The sequence below is a fragment of the Apus apus genome, chromosome 1 (assembly GCF_020740795.1).
Source record: "Apus apus isolate bApuApu2 chromosome 1, bApuApu2.pri.cur, whole genome shotgun sequence".
In the NCBI taxonomy this organism is placed as follows: Eukaryota; Metazoa; Chordata; class Aves; order Apodiformes; family Apodidae; genus Apus; species Apus apus.
The window spans coordinates 77356707-77377658 of record NC_067282.1 but is presented as its reverse complement, the minus strand read 5'-3'; the positions used below and the strand labels follow the sequence as shown (position 1 = coordinate 77377658).

Below are 20952 nucleotides of genomic sequence, written 5' to 3'. Positions count from 1 at the left end.
GTAGAAGGAAAGGATTATCTTGAGACCTCACAACAAATCATCAGCAAACTTGAAAGAGGATTCTGGGTCCCTCAGCTGTGCCCCTGCACCAGCAGGAGGCCAGAGCAGCAGAGCCTCAGCCCTTGGGCTGGATGAAGACACCTCTGCTGGCCCCGCAGCATCCAATAGGCAAGGGCCATCCATGGGTGATGGTGGGGTCCTTTCCCAAGCTCCAACCAACCACATCTCACAGCAACAGCCCACAGATGGAAAAGCCAAATATTAGTTTTTGGAAGCAGTATCTTTTAAATGGTAAAGAGAACAGATGTCCATGTGTTACAGTTCTAGTATAAATATCAAGCCCACTGCTTCTGTGTTGGGATTGTGACTTCAGTTTTCCCACAAAGGGAGTACATAAGCAAAGCACAGATGGGGAAATATTAGTTTAAACCATAAAAAAAAAAGTTACTAGGGTTTTTTTTTTGAAAAAAAAAAATCACAATTCTAGAAAACAAAGTAAATCCAAATTAACTGATTAGTGTTTTGTTGTTGGTGGTTTTTTATTCAAATGTAGTAGTGGGTAAAATTTTTAATTAGGATTTTAAAGGATGCAGAGTCAAGACAGCAATCCTTCTGGCTTCTTCAAGGATAATTAAATTTTTTATTATTTTTTATTATATTTGTTAAGATATATTTTCACACTTATTTAATGTGAGGTAATGCCCAGAATAAGGGCTGAACCTGTATCCATTTTTCTGAAAATATTTAGCACATTGCAGAATCACTCTGATGAAATCTAATAAATTTTGGTTTGGTTTTTTTTTTCTGTTTGTTGGGGTGTTTTTTTGTTTGTTGTTATTTTTTATCATGAGATGAAGTCTCCTGGAATGTTCAGTTTTAAAGGTGATCTATGCACCGTTAGAAATCTGCTCAGAATATATTTTGTCACATAGAAAATTTAAAGATGCACATAACAGTGCTAGTGAGAATAAAAATGTCTTCTAGTAGGAAGAAAAAAACTGAATGGTCATATGAAAAGGTCAAACAATAGGGAACACAGAAGGACAGACACTAAAGAAAAAACCCACAAAACCATGAGGTAAGCAGTAACAGTGGTAAAGAAGCAACTTTAATGGGTTTAACCAAGACAGCTAATTCTTATACATTATCAAATCATTTGCAGCCCCCAGGCCTTCAAGTTCTGCTGCTCATATATGGAAAAATTATGGTTTACAGTTTCTGTTACCCTATGGACTTTACCTTGTTTGGTGAGAAAGTCCCAGCAAAACAAAGGAAATTTATAGCTGCAAGACTGCAACCTCAAAAAATATGTAGAACCAGAAAACACAGAAAGCATATAAAATATTAGGAGTGCAAGAAGAAAACAAACAAATAAATAAATAAGGCTTTAAAAGAAAAAAAAAAAAGCCTCAGCAGATACATCAGAACATGGAAGAAGTTTGTTAAGATTTGTCACCAGAATGCAATGAGCAGGAACTGAAATACAGTAGATTACAATTGAACAGTTTATTAACAAATTATTTTAGCTTGAGGGTGGTCAAAAACCACCTCTGGCAGGTTGTCCAGAGAAGTTGTGGAGTCTCCATCCTTGGAGCCATAGTCCTGGACAACCTGGTCTAGATGACTCTGTTTGAGTAGATGAGTGGACTAAACGGACTCCAGAGGATACTTCCAATCTCAACCTCTCTCTGTGTGGTTTTGTGCAATGGGCAAAACCATATCCACACAGCAGCACTGTTGCAGGCTACCTGCCTTAGTCCAGTGACTCTGGTCCAAACAGTGGGCATTTACAGCTTCCAAAGCTCATTTGAACTGCACTAGCTCCCTCCTCATCCCTTGAAAAAGCAGCAGAAGAAAGTAACTTCTTTCTCTCAGATTGTTTAGTAAGATGCTAACTGAAAGCCAAAATCCTCAGTTCTCAGAGAATGACTCAAACAGATTTGTAACTCTACCCCTTCCCAAGCTTGGGGTAATAAACTCTCATCAATTTGACAGTTTACCTCACTAGTCACTAAAAAGTCTTTTTCTACTAAGTGAGATTGCTCAGGAGCAGATTTACCACCACAAAACATGACAATGTTAAAGACTTTTCACATCATTCCTAAAAACTTAGCTGGGGATAAAACAGGTCACAGGAGCCAAACAATAATTAATGTAATCTTCTGCTGACTTGAGCTAGCTTTGAATCATTGACTGACTTGTAATGTTTTCCTTTCACAAGAACTAAAATAATAATAAAAATAATCAGAGGGAAAGGAATTACCCTAAAGGTGAAGATAGATCCTGCAAACTATGTTTATCTGAATGTCAAAGATCAGCCAGTAGCAGCACATTTTATATCTAGATTTCCTTCAAAAATTGCCCTCTACCTAAACATGTCCCTGATAACCTAGAGAAATCAACTGATAAGATTGACTCTCTCAGTGTGGTAAAATACTGAAAACAAAACAAAATGTACCTCTACTAATGATTAAATATCAAAGCCTACAAAGACACACAAGGTGGCTCTTGTCAGGTGTTCAGGAGAGAAATTTTTTCTTCTTTAAAACCCTTCTTTATCTGAAGAACTGTTGAATGAGTGTGATTCCAAAATATATATTAATGCTCTTATTGCAAGTTTATTTCTGAAAGTATGAATCACCAGCAGAAGGGCAGCTCTAGTTTTTAAGGATAGGAGCTGAAGCAACTTAAGCAATGACAGCCCATTGTGTACTTGCAAATGGGAGCAGTAGAAATTAAAGACTTTGCTTTCTGTTTCATGGCTTGATTGACTTGGCAATTACACAGGCCTTTGCTTTGATCTACTACAAACTTTTGCCCATAGCATAAAGTCTTATTCTTTAAGGAATTACATTCCTGATCAGATTTTGGTTTCAGTAAGTACTCGTTTTCATCAAGGGATTCTCGACATGTAGTACAGTGGGGTAGAAGCCAAAGAAGAGAAATTATGTAGAAGCAAATTACACGTGTCCAAGAGCAAATTGGCAGTATTAGTTCAGATGGCAGAAAAATCATACTGAACACTTACTGTGCTCCAGGACATCAAGGAGTCATGCATTACCATATTTTATCAAGGTATTTATTCCTTTTTGAATCAAAATGATAGACTTCCCATTATTCACAAACTCAATGGCCAAATAAAGGCATTAGTGGCCAGTTTGGATTGAAAAGCTAGTGACTTGTTTCTGCTAACCTACTCTGAACATAGTCCAGTCTCATAATTTCTTTGGATCACTGTAGATCCTTCTAAGTTACAACTTCTGTATAGATCTTGAAGGTCACATATTCAAATGACTCTACTGTAAGTGAAAATATAGAGAAAGAGGCTTTAGCAGCCTGGGTATTGAGAAGGAGTGTAGAAATATTTTATGCCACTCATACCAGCAAGAACAAAAGGTTTCTGAGATTCTCTAAAATAATAATTTTCTACAAAAATACTCCAACATTTTGCAACTGTCTACAAAGGAACACATATTTGTTAAGCAATCTTATTCCTTCACAGCCAAAAGGAGTGCCAAAGGCCAATTTTCTTATCAGCAAATAAAACAATGGCAGCACCATGAATAGATAATATTCACCATCCCTTGTGGTTGAAGCAATTAGACACCAATACTAACAGTACCTATGATCTCTATATACTGCTCTTGCATATTTTGACAGCTTGGGATAGACAGAGTTGAGGTGGGGTTTTGTTTTGTTTTGTTTTCCCCTCACTGAGCGAGTAAGGAAGGTTCTAATGTCTATGAATGAGATGCAAGCTCTTGAGTAGAATTTAAATTCTGCTCCCAGGATGAAGAAAAACTAGATGATTCCTGAAAATACTTCTCAGATCCCAGCCAGGAGTGAGCGAAGCTGCTTCTCAGTTCTAAAGAACAGGCAGAAGTTACTCTGGGCAGCTCCCCGGCTGCCTGCAGGCCAACCTCTGGCTGGCTCGGTGGCTCGGGGCAGAGCCGCAGGGGCCCGAGGCCTGATGCCGGGGTGAGGGGCGGGCCCCGCCGCGGGCCGCTGCCGGCGCTGTCCGTGGTGCTGAGCCGCCCGCCCGGCCACCCGCAGCCACCGCATCCGCACGGCGCTGGTGCGGGCAGCGCTGCCAGGCGCAGGCAGAGAAAGGCTTAACTCTAGGGAAGGATTAATTAGCAGTATCAGGCTGCCAAGACTGTCTCTGTTCAACTCACACATAGACTATTTTTTTTTTTGTAAGAACCAGTGAAATAAGTGTATGTAATGGATCCTTATGCCTCTTCTCTCTGCGTTGAATCTGCTTTGTTAGCCATCACACAAGATAAGCAAGAAAGGTAGGAGGAGAAAACAATCTTTCCCCCTGTTTAAAATCAAACCACAAGTGTCCCAAGCAGGAAATAGTACCTGCTGACTCAAAGGCTAGGAGAGTCAATCCATGCCTGAGAAGGCTGAAGATCGGCAGAGACATGAGTAGGAAACTCCTGAAAATTCAGCAGCCCAATGACTTGCTGCCCTACAGCTACAGTCTCTGTTGCTTGGTCTTGTTCATGTCCAGCTGCTGTGCAGCAGTTGTCTGGTGCAGTAGCATCTTCCTTCTGTACACACACCCTCCCTATACTTTCTTATTCATAACTACCTCCTGGAGTTGGATTCTCAAAATTATTTGCAATTTAGGCAGCATCAGGGAAAAAGCAGTGGAAAAGCTAGCCTCCAAAGAAAAGGAAGACAATATACTGGGTGGCTGTGGGTCACATTTACTGAAAAATCTCACTGCTTTTCAACTCTTCTACCATAAGAGCAAGTCAATCCTGTCAGGCCCCAGGAGCATTGACAAGCATTAATTTCTGTGACCTGCCTTTCCTCCTTATCACAGGCCCCCTTCTCCCCCAAGCCCCCTGCTCTTCCCAGGCCCAGGGACATATTTTTGGCTTGGTCAGGCCTCCAGGTCTGCCCTGGGCTGGTGCTATGCGGATGCCAGTGCCTAACCCTGGGCCCTGACCAGGCTCCCTGGACATCAACTTGGTGCCACTGAAGGACCCCATGACTGCCGCCAGCTCAGGGTCCTCCCTCACACTGGAGCAGCCCTATTCCTGCTGCACCCTCAAAGTAAGAATACTGGTGCTCTCTGTGCCAGGTCACCCCATCAGGAGTGGACCTTCAGTCCACTGATCATGTCAAACTTAATGCTTCAGGAAGTTCAATTGATTGTCTGGAACATCACACCTTAATGGAGATAACTTATTAATCTAGCTAAAATGGGCAGACTAGCTATGGAAAAATACTTGTTGCTCTGCTGTCACATCAGCCACAACCATAACTCTCAGCACATGGTTTTGTTCTGCTTCCAAAATATTCCCAACCACCTCTCATTTAACGCTCTTCTGCCTTCAACTTCCTCATCCTCCCCATTATTTCTTTTGCATCTGACACCTTGTCTTCTTCCCCCTATTCAGAAGTACAACCAAATTGCATAAGTCTATTGCATAAATCCCAACTCAAACACCCCAAGATGCCTGTCATGATGTCTTGTTTCTGGCATTCCTCTTCTTAGGCATCTCCTCACTCCCCTGATGTTCTCTAGATTTTTAAGTCTTCAGACAGGAGCTATCTTGGTATCATTTTTTCCCTGATGCTACACCAAAGGACAACTTGCCTTTGCTATACCTTGCCAGGTTGTTACTGGCAATTTTTACAACAACAAATTCAAGAATTATATTGCAACTAAATTAAACATCTACAGTAAGAGCAAGTACAAATGATGAATGCCTAAGAGCTGTCAAATCCCTGCAATTAGTACGCTATTCAGAGCTAAAGGAAAAGCCTCTGTAGCAGCACTGAATTCTAGATTTGCTTTTTTAAATATCACTATTTTTAGTTGTTGCAGAATTGGATAGAGGAAATATCACAGAAGAATGACTGACTCCAAGGCTTCTGTGTGCATTCATTACCTAAAACCTTCAAAAAACTTCTTGCAGGTTTTACTGACCACATTAGAAAACAAAACCCAGTTTTCATTTCCATTTTGGTCAATTTTGTGCAAAGAATCAAAGCAATAAAAGCACACAACTCTGCTGCAATCAAATCTACTTTATTTTTTTCCATCTTCTGTTCCCTTTGCCATGTTTAAAGCAAGAACAAAAGGCTTTCAGCCAAGACTTCAGCATGCATGCCCAACCATGAAAGACAAATACTTCTTTCATCAGCAATGTACTGATGAGAATACAAACACTTACTGTATTTCTCCTGCTAAGATGGATTTAAAAGCAGTATTTTCATCACAACTGCATACACCCTCTAAGTTGGTAAGAAAGTAGGATGAAAAGAATCAGCAGACAGGACTCATCATCTTTCGACAAATAGTTAATCCCCAACGACATTTGTTCAAAACCACCACATTTTTTTCTTCTTCCACAGAGGACTTAATAAAACGTTTCAGAGGCTAGTCTTTGCTGAAGGTGCAGCAAGACAAGTAGAGTGAGTTAACAAGAAAGCTCCATGGGCAAGATCATCCCTACTTGGCAATCTTTACTCCCCTGTTTCACAGTTAAGGCTATGGGGCTGCACACCAGATGGGACGGAAATTTCCCCCCTGGGATTAGAGACATTTGTTCATCAGATGTTTGTGCCAGCAGAGAGGAAGCTGTGCCAAGGGAAGACATCACTAGCACTTGATTCTAGCTGCAGTGTTTCTCTCCAGTGCAGGCTGCATTTCTTTACCCTCCTGTAAGCACTGTTTAGGCAGCACTGTAAGGGCTTGAAAATTAGGCAGATACTTCCTGTTAAAGATTGTCTTTATTTTCACCTTCATTTTTCTGAGCTAGAATCACAAGCAGTGAATGAGCATTTAAGAGGAGGAGCTGGGATCCCAGATTTTAAGTGTCATCCTTTTTAATCACTTTTCTATATAGAATATAGAACTGTAGAATATCTAAAGCTGGAAGGGACCTAGAAGGATAATAAAATGTAACTACATTTAATAGATTCAAATCTATCATCTGATACGTGCAGTGGTATGCAAAGACTTAGGCAGATAGAAAATTAAACTATCTAAATGATTTTCAGTCTGCAGGGTACTCCTCTGGTTAGCCAGTGTTGGGTGGAGACAGGAAATCCATGTGAGAAGAATAAACTAAACAAGAGTATTTAATTGAGAGCAAATGCTAGAAGCATAGCTTTTATAATTAAAGTATTGTAAAGGAAACCCAAATCCTTCAGAGAAATGCTTAAAACTCCAGTACTGTTTGTCTGCTAGTCAACTCTCAATAAAGAATTTTTCTGTTGACCAGCTTTGAAGGCTCAGGCTCCAGACAAATTGATTGCTCATAGAAAGACTATCAGTTACATCATAACTTTTGCTGTACACTGAGCTTTGACAGGTTGGAGAATGATGTCCCCCACAGAGTCAAACCACGTGTAAGCATAAAGCGCATATGTCTGAGTTGCATTGTTCTCTTTCTCACATGATACAACCAAAACCTCCTTTCTCTCATCTCTCTCAACAAATTACTTCTGAGCTCAAATTTGCTAGAGTATTTAAGATATAATCTATCATTAAACAGAAAGAAACCCTGTAAAACCTGCCTTTTCCAAACTTCCTAGAAGTTCCTTCCACTCATAAACAGCAATTTAATACCTGGACTCAAAAGACATCCTTTAGGTTACATCTTTTTAAGGAAAATGTAGCCTTTTGAAAAAAAAAACAACAACCCTAACAAAACTGCTTGTAGCCATTGATAGCCACACTCCAGTCACAGGATTAATCCCACCAAGTTTCTGTAATTGCCACTATGTGTAGCTTTCCTGTAGCACTGTAGGTTCCAACTCCTCCTGCTTCTTGCCCATGCTGCATGCATTGGTGTAGGGGCACTTCAGCTGGGCTGCTGGCTGTGTCAGCTTCTTAGAGGAACACTCTTTATTCCCCCAAGGCGTTTCACGGGTGCTACCCTGCTATTACCTCAGGAGCCCCTGGCTCTTCTCTGTAAGACATTGCCTGTGCTGCAGTATCCACAGCATGCTTAAGGGCAACATGTTGAAGGCCCTTACTATCACCTCATCCTTCCAGCCCTGGTGTGTCTTCCTGCCGCTCATCACAAACAATCTTAATATGACTATCCCTCTCTCCCTTTGCATCTAGTTTGAAGCCCTGTCAATCAGCCCTGAAATCTCTTGAGCAAAGACCCTCTTCCCCCTTTTGAGAAAGGTGTCTCCTGTTTGATGCCAGCACTCCTGATGTCATGTAGGCCATCCCATTAACAAAAAACCCAAAATTGTGCTGGTGACACAAGCCACAGTCCTATGTGTTGATAGATTTGATCCTCCTGTTCCTTCCAACATGGCGTGGCTTGACTCAGGATCGACAACAAAGCTCTCGATCCCCTCCCCCTCCCACCCATGTAGGGAAGGAGAGAAAAAGAGAGAGACTTGGCTGGATTGAAAACTAAACCACACAGCTTTAATTAAACACTAATGACAAAAGAAAATATATACAATTCTATACAAATGTGTTCAGGAATGTGCAAACTCCTGTTGCCTTCCTATTACCCCCAGCAACTCCCACAGCATCTTGTGAGCTGCAAACAGTCCCAAAAAGTCCTGGAGCTGCTGGAGAAAGCAGAGAGTGATGAGGGTCAGGAGAGCTTGAGCCTGGGGAGCAATGGTGATGGATGGACACAGTCCTCCCCAGACGCCGGCCATGGATGGAAGAGAAGGGAAGAAGAAGCAGGAAGGAAGCTGTCTTCTGTGATTTCTGACCTTCCTCTGAGCTTACGTAGCTATATGGAATGGAATATCTCTGGCCAATTTTGCTGTCTGTCTAACTCAGACTCCTACGGGGGGGTCACAGATCTCCCTGTAGTGTCTGAGTCGGCAGAGTGAAGGTGCGACCTTGGAGTCCTGGCAATAACAAAAACATTCCAGTGTTATCAGTCCTAACTGGAACATTTTGCTGAAGGAAAAAAAAAAATCAGTAGAAGGAAAAGTGGCTTCAGCCTGGCTCAAACCAAGACACAATGTCAACTGGAAGGAAGGAAGAAAAAATAACCTGTGCCCCAGGGTCTCTCAGTAATCATCCCAATGCCCTGAAGTCTCTCTCTCACTAAGCTAGGATTTTTTCTAGTGATGTCATCTACCCAGGCTCCAGGGAGACAGCAGACCTCCCTGTGAGGAGGGTTTATGCAGCATATTGGACCCTCTGTTCATCTCAGAACAGATCTGCCTACAACTAGAACCCTTATTTTTTTCTTTTTTTGTGTGGTGGTGATACTGGCAGTAGACCTGTCTGACTGTGTATGCAACTCTGGTGTACCTTGCCTATTGCCCCCATCCTCATTTGGCTGTTTCTTCTCAACCAGAGCCCTGTACCTGGTTGTTCAGAGGCACCTGGGGGGGCAAGGTGAGCAAGAGGGGACTTTGCCTACTGTCCTTAGCACAAATTTGCCTCCACTTGTTCTTCTCATTTCAGCCTCTGCCTTTGGCCCAGCAGGGGGAGGATACACAGGCCCTTTGATCCTGAGTGCTCTCTGATGGGTGCTCCACAGTTTTTCTATTTAAAGGAAGGCAGAGAATGGCTCCACCAGTCTGTCTCCTGTTCACCTTCCCTAATACTCCTCAACCTTTTGACCTCCTCATGCAGATCATCCACCTGTTTACAGCAGACACAGCAGTTCTCAATACTGCCACTTGTTGCCAGTGCAAGGCTCTGGCACTCCTTGTAGCCTGTGACCTGGACAGCTGCCTGTTTCTGTGGGAGTTCTGCCTGGGTTGTTGCATCTGTTCTGGTGAGTGTTTGAGCCACTGCTTTCCACCAGGTAGAGACCATGGCTGAGCTCTCCCACTGTCTCTCTCCTCACCCCGTGTGGTCTCAGATAACACTCTTCTGGGAGCGTGATGACCACTAGTCATGATACCTCTGGAGCCAGAGAGGTGGCTGCACCCTCTCTGCATGCCCTGCCTGTGTGAACTGCTGCGCCATGCCCTCTGGACGTGCCGTGCCCTGTTTGTCCATCCTTTTCATTGGCCTTCCTTGGGGCAGCACTTGTATGTGACGGGGGCTGGGCCACCATCAGCCTGGTCTCAGCCCACGCAGAGGCAGGGCCACCCCCTGTTCGTCAGGAGCTGCCACCACCCGCTTGGGGCAAGGAGGCAGCCTCCCTCTCTCTCTGCACTTGTTGTGGTTGTTGCAGTTTCACCCCCTTGGCAAAAAGTCCTTCGACTTGATCAGTTGCAGTCCTTTCAACTCAGTGACTGCATTGAAATGGTGTTTAAATGGCAGCATCGTTGGCTTTTGAACTCCCCTCCTTCAGCCTGGTCTCTGCCCAGGAGACTGTGTCTTCAGGCATATCTCTGATTTAACACATGGCCAGAGGTCTCAAAAAATCATGACTATTGCTTATTTGGCATCTGTACAGCAAATGAGGCAGGAAAGAGGAGCAGCCACAGAGCTGTTAAGTGAAGCGGATTCTTTCACAGCAACACAACAGCATTAGCTGGAGGTGCAGCAATTGAACTGTGAATAGCCAAACTGCTCATGTATCACAGACCAGAAGGAATGAATCACAACAGGTGGACAATGAGCAGATACCTCACATGAGGTATCGTACCTCACATGATCCAGCTTCTCAGCAAAAGTTCATGAGGTTTAAAATTATCAATTATACTTCTATAAAGAACAAAGAAGGCATTTCTGTTAATTCCCACCTACCCCTTAGTTACAGCTTCATTTGGCTTCTTGCAAAATCTGCTACTGAACTCAAACAGATGATATCGTTTCACAGTGCTTATACTGGCACAGCATGCCAGTTTCCCTCTGTCCCTTCACCAGTGTGCTCAGTCACTGTCATCTGCTGGAATTTAAAGCCAAGGGTCATCCACATAATGGAATGTACTTCATTTCATGTCTTCCAAAACATCATTACAACATAATCAGTCATCATTTCCAAATAAATCGATGATACCTCCAAGGCTGAAGACTTAAGACTTTATGCTTAACCACCTCCCTCAAAAATAGACTCTCTCCAAGAAACCATCTGCAGGAGGAATACATACATATTTCAGAACAGCCTCCAAGTAGTACAAAGTTCATTTATTCCTGTTCAGTTTTCCTCTATATTTTTCATGAGTGTTTCTCCATCATGTTAAAAGCTTTTGCCTTGCTCAAATTCACTAGACACATTATCACAACCCAAAGCTTTAAGATATAAACCCCAAAATAATTATGAGAATATGCACTGACTTTTCACTTTGGAATAGAGGCATGTTTTTTAGTTTCTTGGCTTTTACATTTGTTTAAATCATTCATCTCGTCTGGGTACAGAAGAATGGTTCAATGTCTACCCATAAATTCTTACAAATCTGTGAATAATTCATGCAGTGAAGGAGACCAAATTGCCACCTACCTGCACCCGTGGATGCCGAGGGATTAATAATAATTTATAAGCTCCCTTTTCTCTTTAACTGCATTCCTGTAGCACCAAATAGTGCATTTGATCAGCATGGCTGTCAACTTTGGAAAGCAAAACAGATGCATCACTGGAAGGCAAAAGTCTTTTTTCTAGATTAAAGAAAATTCATGAGGGGGCCAATCTTTAGATCACCTTACCCCAGACTTCGAGGTCAGCACCTCATTTCATAGAAGAGCAGCACACACTTACCTCACCTCTTCAACCTGAAGGTCCATCTCTGCATCAGGGGAAAAAAATAAAAAATAAAAAATACAACCCAGATGTCATGAAGCTCAGTATAAGTTAAAAGGAAACTAGTATTTTTTGTGTTATTTATTACCAGTCAGTGACACAGGTCTGTCCGACTGTATTCCACACACACTAAAAAAATATTTTTGCTGTGCAGCACAAGAAACTACAAGCTCTTGCTGCTAGATCAGATCGATTAATTCGTGCCTCAGGTAATGCCTGTTTTGTAGGGAAAGAGGAAAATTTAATATTCTAGCAGCCTTCCTGCTGCAAAAACAGAGCCTGAAGTATTGTCCCTGTTGGTCTGTGGAGATCAGGTCACTCAGCCATGTAGGGTGCTGGGTGCTGTATGATGCAGAGTTCTATTATAGCACAAGGCTCTTTACTACATTTTTGTACTAATCACCATTATCCCCATATGCTCCAACAACGCAAATGTTGTATTTGATGAAGAATTGCTCCCTTTTGCAGGCTCAGCATTCAGAAGCACACCAGAATGCTCCCACTCCTCCTTGGGGGACACTGGGACCCCTTGTCCTGGGGGAAAGGATGCTCTTGAGGCCTCCCTGCCCTGCCCCAAGCTCAGGGGCTGCCACTGCAGTCAGGAAGGGCTCTCAGCCTTGCTCCCAACAGCTCCTCAAAGACACAGGCCCTAGTCACTCATCCCACATATTGTCCTTCCCCTGTGCTAAGGACTCCTGGCTCAAGATGATACTAAGACAAAGGCCCAGGGACACTGCCTACAGCATCTCCTGCCCTCAGCCTGCCACAGGTCCTCCAGGTTGACCCCAGTGGCATAGGTGGCTTGTCCAAGAGCAGCAGTTGGGCACCTTACACCCTGCCCGATGCACTGCTCAAGAATTGACTGCTGGCATCACAAGCACAAGCCTCCAATGCCAACACCGAGCGAAGGTTCTGAGGCGACGTTCATAAAGAATATCCTCCAAATTCGTTCCCTCCACACTGATGTGCTGTGGAAGAGCCGCAAGAGTTTTCTGTGCTGTTTCCAACTTCATTTCTCTTCTGTTTTGGCAGCTAGGTCACAGCTTGCTGTTATGCCTCTTGTGTTGCTAACCTTTACTGAAAGCCTGAAGCTGTGAACACTGCTGCACTGCTGTGTGACTTATTGCTGGACAATGTTTTCCTGGAGGTGAACACAGAAAATGTAGATTTGAGCAAATCAAAGAATTTAACAATTTTTTTCCTCTAAAATTTGTTTCAAAATAAACTAAAATTATTACACACAACAAAAAGGCTTTCTTCTTCCATGTTACCACAAAGAAGAAGAAAAAAAAATGTTATCTTAGCTTAACGTTTTTAAAAAGTTGATTGTTAGAGAGACAGTATGAAATGAATTTCATTTATCTACAAGCAGCAAAAAAGTCTCCAAGTGTTTATGCAGGTTATGGTCCCAAATTTACATTTTTCACTTACCATTAAATACACGATACATTCTCATTAGTTCTTGTTTGTTTAGGTTGCCCTGTTTGTTGTTTTTTTTTTTATGTTGTTGTTGTTTTGGGGTTTTTTTTGGCTTGTTTAGTTTTAAGTTTACACCCTATGGATAAAACGCTCCCCAAATTCAAGATCAGATATGAAAAACATAAGGAATAATTAGTTTCCAGATATTTTCAAGGTAAACAAGCAAACTTTCACCCCATAAGTAACAATTTTCAGGTTCTATTAAGTGTCTCAGTGAAAACTAGTAAAGCATTAAAGCCTACAACTAGGGCTTCTCTGAGAAGCCTAGGCCATTATATTATATCCAAGTAACACAACAGGCTTTAGCTGCTGCTTAGGAATCATCACAATAGGTAGCTATAGATTGATGTAATTGTTTCCTCACTAATTTCAGGTGCCAGCACCAGGTAAAGACAGGTGCATATGACCTAAACAGACCTAAAATATGATGCTACTAGAAACTGTGCAACAGTGTTTTCATGAGAAAGATGCCTGGTCTGGAGTTGCAGTAGTTCTCAAGGAGGTCAGAAACAATATGGTCTGTACTGGATTGAGTGCCCTTCACATCATCTTACCATCTTATTACAGGGTTGCACCCAATCTGTCAGTTGGCTTTGATTAAATTTCTAGCTGGGTCTGGTTGATACCAACTTTGTGGCAATTTCCCAATTCCATCACATTGCTGAAATTACCCAGCTGGAAAAAAACTTACCAGGAGTATACTAGGAACACTAAAGTATCAGACCTTTAGTGCTTCTCCTCCCTGCAAATGGTATTAAGCTAATCAACTGTGAACTAAACTAAGTGCAGAATTGGCATGAATTATGCAAGCTATCTCAACTGAACGTTTTTTTCCCCTCATCATATCCCTACTTTACCTAACACAGGAAAATTCTTTCAGACAGCTGTTATTTCTTTTGGCTTCTTTCATACATCACCAGGAACACCTCCCACTGGGTTTCTCAGGAGATTGCAAAAATAACATAAGTAATACAGTGCAAGTATTCTATCATTAGTCATTGGGATGGAGATCATTCTGGCTTTGTCTACCTCTCTCTGTGATTTCTTTCAGTGTATCAGCACAGTCCTTTGTTTGTTCTCTGTGAACACACTTGTCATTCTTCAATCCTTGTAGTACCTATGTGACAAGTTATTACACTAAATGCCTTGTTATGGGCAAAAGGGGAAATGTTTCATTTGGGAAGCCAAGAATTTTATGTTAGACTAATTAAAATCTTAACAGCCTAACTAAAATACAATAAACTGTTATTACAGTGCAGTTACAATGATACTAACATTTGGAATCCACATTATCTACACAATACAATGCACAGCTCAATAATACAGCCAGAGATTTCTATAGAAAAGGGTTCTCTGGTGTTATGCTCTCCCTTATCCTGCCCCTCTGGCTCTCAAGTGTGACTGTAAGTCAGCCTCAAGAATCAGCTGTGGGGCAAGGATGAGGGGACTGGGGTTGCCACAGGTTGTTAGCATCCCCAGTCCTTTGCTAGAATGTGCATCTTGTTTGTGATGGGGTTTCTTCCTCTCCCTTGCTGAGGGGTATGCTGGCAGTGTTTTCTTCCTTCTCCCTCCAGGCCCCACATTTCAGTATTGTTAAACATTTTGGAGCACAATTTTACACTTAAATCTTTCTTCATTGATATGCAGCTTGATATTATGTCTAGATTTGCTATAGGTAAGAAACTTTCTTCCATAAGTCAGATACCTGTTCCTTTTCTTTTTGTTAACCCTAAAACTGGTTTTGTTCATCTCTGCAATTCTTTAACTGAGCACGGTTGAGCTGTCGACAGCCCTAAAGCCTCCAGTATTATACTTTGCCACTTTCATTATAGTTCTATGTCCCTACTCCTCTACACTGCATCCTGTGACTTCTTTGGTGGCCTCTACTGTCATACCACACCTGAATTACCCCATGTTATGTTACAGTATGACCATAAATGTTTCATTCTAATAACTACTTGTTCCAATCACCTATATAAAATGATGGTAATTCCAAACGCTTATGCAAAATTAAGCAGGAGCAAAGTCATTAAAACAAAACAAACCCTAAAAAAAATGTGTTGTTGCAGCTAAACAAACCAACCTAAAGTTCTCAGCTGGCTAAGACAATATCAGGCAAAGCCTAACAAAAATCAGTCCCAAGGCCTTACGAAGTGATTAAACTTACAAAGTGAGCAAGTTACAGGCCTATAATGACCAAGAGACCCAACCTTCCCAAAGCATCAAAACTCAAGTCTTGGTATCCTCCAGCTTTGTACAATTGTGGCCATGTAAAAGTACAGCGCACTTCTCTGTGTTGCTCCCAGTCCCATAAGGTAAGGTCCCTTCAGAGGTAAAGTAAATACTTGGGAGGTATTTCAAAGATTATTTAGGAAAAAAAAAACACAAACAAAACCACAACAAACCACAACCATCCTCAGATCTAGCTATAAAAGGATGTGAATGCACTACCTTCTTTAATTAGCAACCTTTGTTCCAGAGAATCATCGGGTTTGTTTTCGTTTCTACAAATTAAGACCAGATTGAAAGGGATGGAGACAGTGAGTTTAGCAGCTGGAAATGGGGAAATTGTGCAGCTCCCCAAAAGTAAGTGTTCTAGAGACACGAGGTGCAAGTCAGTCAGCTCTATGTTATTCCTGGCTGCACACCTATTACACTTGTTAGTCAGCCAGTTACACATCTTCTCTTTTCCTGCTGATGGCTGGATTCAAGATCTTGAGAGCTTATTAATGCATTTATAATTTGTTCTTATTACAAAAAGGTTTCACCTACATAAGTTTTATCATCTTCTTGTGGCCTCACTTTACACAAGTTTGCAGCCAAATTTCAGTCAAAATTGTCATCTGTTCTGCTGGAATACACAATGAAAAACTGAACTGCAGCTTTAGAAGAGTACTAAACAAACCTATGCCTCTTCTCAAGCATCCCCTCAATGTACATCTCCACGGATGAGTAGGAGGGGAAGCTGTTAGTCCACTTTCCTGTATACAATGCTTCATAGACAATATCTGAAGTCTAGAATGTACTTGCAGATTTTTCTCTCTTTTGCCTAGACCAACTGGCTTTCACAGAGCCTAAGCAGAGTGGATCTTAATTTACTAGGCTGTGAAAAAGTCAGTCAAGTCCTAACAGCATAAACCAAATTAAATAGGCTCTTAATATCTCCAGTAATGGTGACTCCACAACCTCTCTGAGTCACCTGTAACAGTGTTCTGTCACCCACACAGTAAAAAAGTGTTTTCTTAGGGAATGAGATAGAACTTTTTGTTTCATGTTGTGCCAGTGCCTCCTGTCCTTCTGCGAGGCACCAGTGATAAGAGTTTGGCTCTGTCTTCTTTACCCTCTCTATCAGACATTTACACACATTTATTAGATCCCCCAAGCTTTCTCTAATGAGTCAAACCTCTCTCAGCCTTTTATTGTACGAAAAATGCTCCAGACCCTTAGTCATCCCTGTGATCCTTTTCTAACTCTCTTCAGTATGTCCATGTCTCTCTTCTATGGAGACATCCAGCACTGGACACATCACTCCAGATGCAGACTTGCCAGCACTGATTAGAAGGGAAGGATCACCTACTTCAGTCTGCTGGCTACACTCCTCCTAATACAGACCAGGATGCTGTTGGCTGCCTTTGCCCTGAGGGTGCATCACTGGCTCATGGTCATCTTTCTGTGCACTAGGACTCCCAGGTCCTCATCTGCAAAGCTGCACTCCACCATGATCTGTGATTGGAGCCTATGAAAGCACACTCGTGCAGGAAATTGACTCCTTGTTTCTGTGAGCACTTTCACTGATCAGCTAAATCCAAAAGATGTGCAAATGTCACATTGGGCCAACACCACAAGATGGCTGGATTAACAAGTGTGCTGCACTGCAACTGACATTCATTGATTGGCCTTAAGATGTTTTTGTATCATTTATTTTCCTCCAAAGAATGGCAGAGAGGAGTTGGAAAGCTCTTCAATACATCTAACTGGCTAAGCCTCCCTTGCATCTGATGTGCTAGTCCCACAGTCTTCTGTAGAAACTACTGTTTTCAGCGAGCCTGAGAACACCTGGAGGTCTGCTTGCTTGATATAAGCACAATAATACTCCCTTTTGATCCAGAAGCCAAGAACACATCTTGACATTTCCAACGGCAATTGAAACCACCTTGAACCTTGACCTGGGAACCCCCAAGGGCCTGAGTTCCAGCTAGTAACTTCCCTGGCTAGTATGACCTTGTGCCTACACTATGCTTATTTTCCGTGCGTCAGGCTTAGATACAACACCAGGCTGAGAACATCCATTGCAGACAAAGGACAAAAAGCAGGATTACTCACATTTGAACATGAACTTCCATCCGTTCTTCAACCACAAGAGCCTTTGCATACTTGCCAAGTTAATTCTCTTCATTTTATACTAGTGTCTGCTGATTCAGAGAGACAGAGGAGGAAAGTAATGGGGGAAAACCACACATGTTGTGATACTAAAGAGATTGGTAGTGTAAACAGGCCTGCTGGAAAAAGCAAAAAAGCAGAAACGTTATGAGACAGTTTGATCTTAAGTTTTCAGTCAAGCTGCGTGGACAATCTCACACACAGACAATACCAGGACCGCTTGCAACAAAGCTGCAATCCACCACATGCCAGGAGGTCCTGAATCCATGCTGCATGACACATATGCATGAAACTGAACAGCAGTCCTTATTTTTTTCAGTTTATCTGAGAAAAAAATGTGTGCTTTCCTTGCATACTGGTTATGCTGAGCCAGAGACAAGCAAGGTGGAGCAATTTTGAGTGGCTTCCTTCTAATGAGCTAACATTTCCAAAGTGAGCTCAGGGAGATGCAGCTATAAAAGCACTGTAATTCCAATATATCGGCCCCTAGTGGATATCACAGAATCACAGAATCTTAGGGGTCAAAAGGGACCTCAAAAGATCATCTAGTCCAACCCCCCTGCCAGAGCAGGGTCACCTAGAGCACATCACACAGGAATGTGTCCAGGTGGGTTTTGAATGTCTCCAGTGAAGGAGACTCCACAACCTCTCTAGGCAGCCTGTTCCAGTGCTCTGTCACTCTCACAGTAAAGAAGTTCTTCCAGATATTCAAATGGAACCTCCTATGCTCCAGTTTGCACCCACTGCCTCTTGCCCTATCACTGGTCATCACTGAAAAAAGCCTGGCTCCATCCTTCTGACACTCACCCTTAATGTATTTGTAAACATTGATGAGGTCGCCCCTCAGTCTCCTCCAAGGTAAAGAGACCCAGCTCCCTCAGCCTTTCCTCATCAGGGAGATGTTCCACTCCCTTCATCATCTTTGTGGCTCTGAGCTGGACTCTTTCAAGCAGTTCCCTGTCCTTCTTGAACTGAAGGGCCCAGAACTGGACACAATATTCCAGATGCGGCCTCACCAATGCAGAATAGAGGGGGAGGAGAAGCTCCCTTGACCTACCAACCACACCCTTTCTAATGCAGCCCAGGATGCCATTGGCCTTCTTGGCCACAAGGGCACATTGCTGGCTCATGGTCATCCTCCTGTCTACCAGGACCCCCAGGTCCCTTTCTCCTACACTGCTCTCCAGCAGGTCAGCCCCCAACCTGTACTGGTACGTGGGGTTGTTCTTCCCCAGATGCAAGACTCCACACTTGCCCGTGTTGAATTTCATCAAGTTTCTCCCCACTCAACTCTCCAGCCTGTCTAGGTCTTGCTAAATGGCAGCACAGCCTTCCTGTGTGTCTGCCACTCCCAGTTAGTGTCATCAGTAATGAACATATGAAGCAATGAACAGGACAGCTGCTTAATAGTGATACAAGAACAAAAAATATGATTAACATTCATCTTAATGCCTTAACATCTTCCTTTTTTCTTTTTCTGTTCTGAAAGTAACATTCAAGAAAATGTTTTAGCATTCATTTTTCTTCCTTCTATCCACAAAGCTAACAATCTACATTAAACAAATATATTTCTGACTTCCTGAGGCATGTGGATACCCAACTAACATGTTTTCTCACACTTCAGAGTACCTCTGGTGTCAAAATTATCACTTTCCTCCACCCTCAAGTCCTTTGAACTTTAAATTCACATGATATACAAAGTAATTCCACCATAGTCTAAAACAATTTGGTAGAAGTTATCATCATTCTTTATCTCCCTCATATAATCCAGTGGTGTGAACAACATGCTTTAAAACAGCTACAACAAACCACTAGTGGACCCACTTGGCATGTAACCAGTGGGCTGAGCAGGGAAACCTCCCCATTGCTTTAGTGACAAGGGTCCTGCTTCATCTGCTGTTTATAGTCACATGTAGCATTTTTTCAATACATCAGTCATCATCTATACTAGAGCAACAAATGCCCCAGAGAATCTGCTCGGCCTTTCAGGAGTGGCACCCTCTGAGCACCAGCCAGCTAACTGTACTCCATGACATCCTCCAGAGCCCCCGCATTCATGTGACTGAGTCACACTCCTGAGCAGCAGCCAGTGCACACAGGCACACTTTTTCCAGAGACAGTTTCACTTCAGACTTCTGATTCATCTGGGATCCTGCCCAAATGCAGCTGCTATAGCTGAGGGAAGAAAGGCCTGGAAATACCTCTCTCCAGTGGTAGAAATGGAGGCACAAATTCAGGCAAGTCCCATTCTCTCCATGAAGCTTAGAGAGATGCAACTCTTCCTTCTACAACTAAAATAATTACTGTTATGTGAAACACTTACCTTGGAATATTTCCTTACAGAAGAGGGACTGCTCTGTGCTCTCTCTGATACAGGTTGCATGAATACCAGACCCAGGCTAGATAACGTGAGCTAACACATGCCCACAGCAAGGTTTTTCCAGACAGACAGCAAGAGCATCCAAAGGAACACTGCAATTAACTTTAAGGACCATTTATTCACTCTGAGTTTCAAGAAAAATATTTTCATATCAAGTCCTTAGCTTTTTTGTAAAACATAAAAAGAACTGACTCCAAAGGCATAATCTAGATCCACACAAACTTCTTGTTTAAAAAATCAGTAGATAAAGCTAATTGAACAGATACAATACTTTTAGTTATATTGATTCTCTTAATCTTTCTTTAGGTTGGCAAATAATGTTTTTGCTAGGGGCAGCTGTGCATTTCCATGCTCCAGCCTCTTGCACCCACAGATATGCCACTAACACCAGTTATGGTCCTTCCCAACATGCACCCCTCTGCCCCCACACCTGTCTACCAGCTGGCCCAGCAGTTCAGTTCTCCTTCTCTCATAACCAACTTAACTTTTGGATTTTGTTTCTTTTCAGGCTTCTCCCTTGAATTTTTGTAGATGGCACTGCTTTCTTCCTCTTTAGCAAGAGGCTAGCAGGCGGTGTGAGGCAGATCCATCAGCAGCCTCCAGCTGTGACTGACAACAGCTGACTAAGACATCTGTGTACCTGGGCCTTGTCCCTCTGTCACTCTACAGAGCTGCTGTTCAGACGCAGCACCTCTTTTGAATCTAAACCATGCTAAAACCAATGAGACCTCCTACAAAATGCTCATGCCTCTAAACCAGATACATACTCTGAGGTTGTAAAATCTCAGGATGGAGCCTTCATGCCCACTTCTAGTAATGGGAAAAAAAGAAATAGAAAAGAGAAAGGAGAAAAAAAAATTACTTGTTTTTAAGAATCCAATCTAATATTCTGCAGCAAAAATAAAACTTCATCCTGGCACTAGTGTACATTGCACAGGTAAAAGCACCCTTGAATAAGATGTTTCTAGTTATTTGTCAAAATAACCACTGTGAGGGACAACGTTAGGTTTTTACTGACATTTTCATAACAAATACAGTTTTTATTATATTACTTCATGTGTT

The 20952-nt window shown here is 42.3% G+C and overlaps 1 protein-coding gene across 1 annotated transcript in view; it reads right to left on the bottom strand.

The window, feature by feature from the left end:
• Positions 1–6481, bottom strand: part of CD96 (CD96 molecule) — a 95564-nt gene extending 89083 nt beyond the window's left edge. The window contains exon 1 of the mRNA XM_051629396.1: positions 6195–6481. The gene's annotated coding sequence lies outside the window, so the exon portion shown is untranslated. The remainder of the gene's footprint in view (positions 1–6194) is intronic.
• Positions 6482–20952: the final 14471 nt, after the last annotated feature.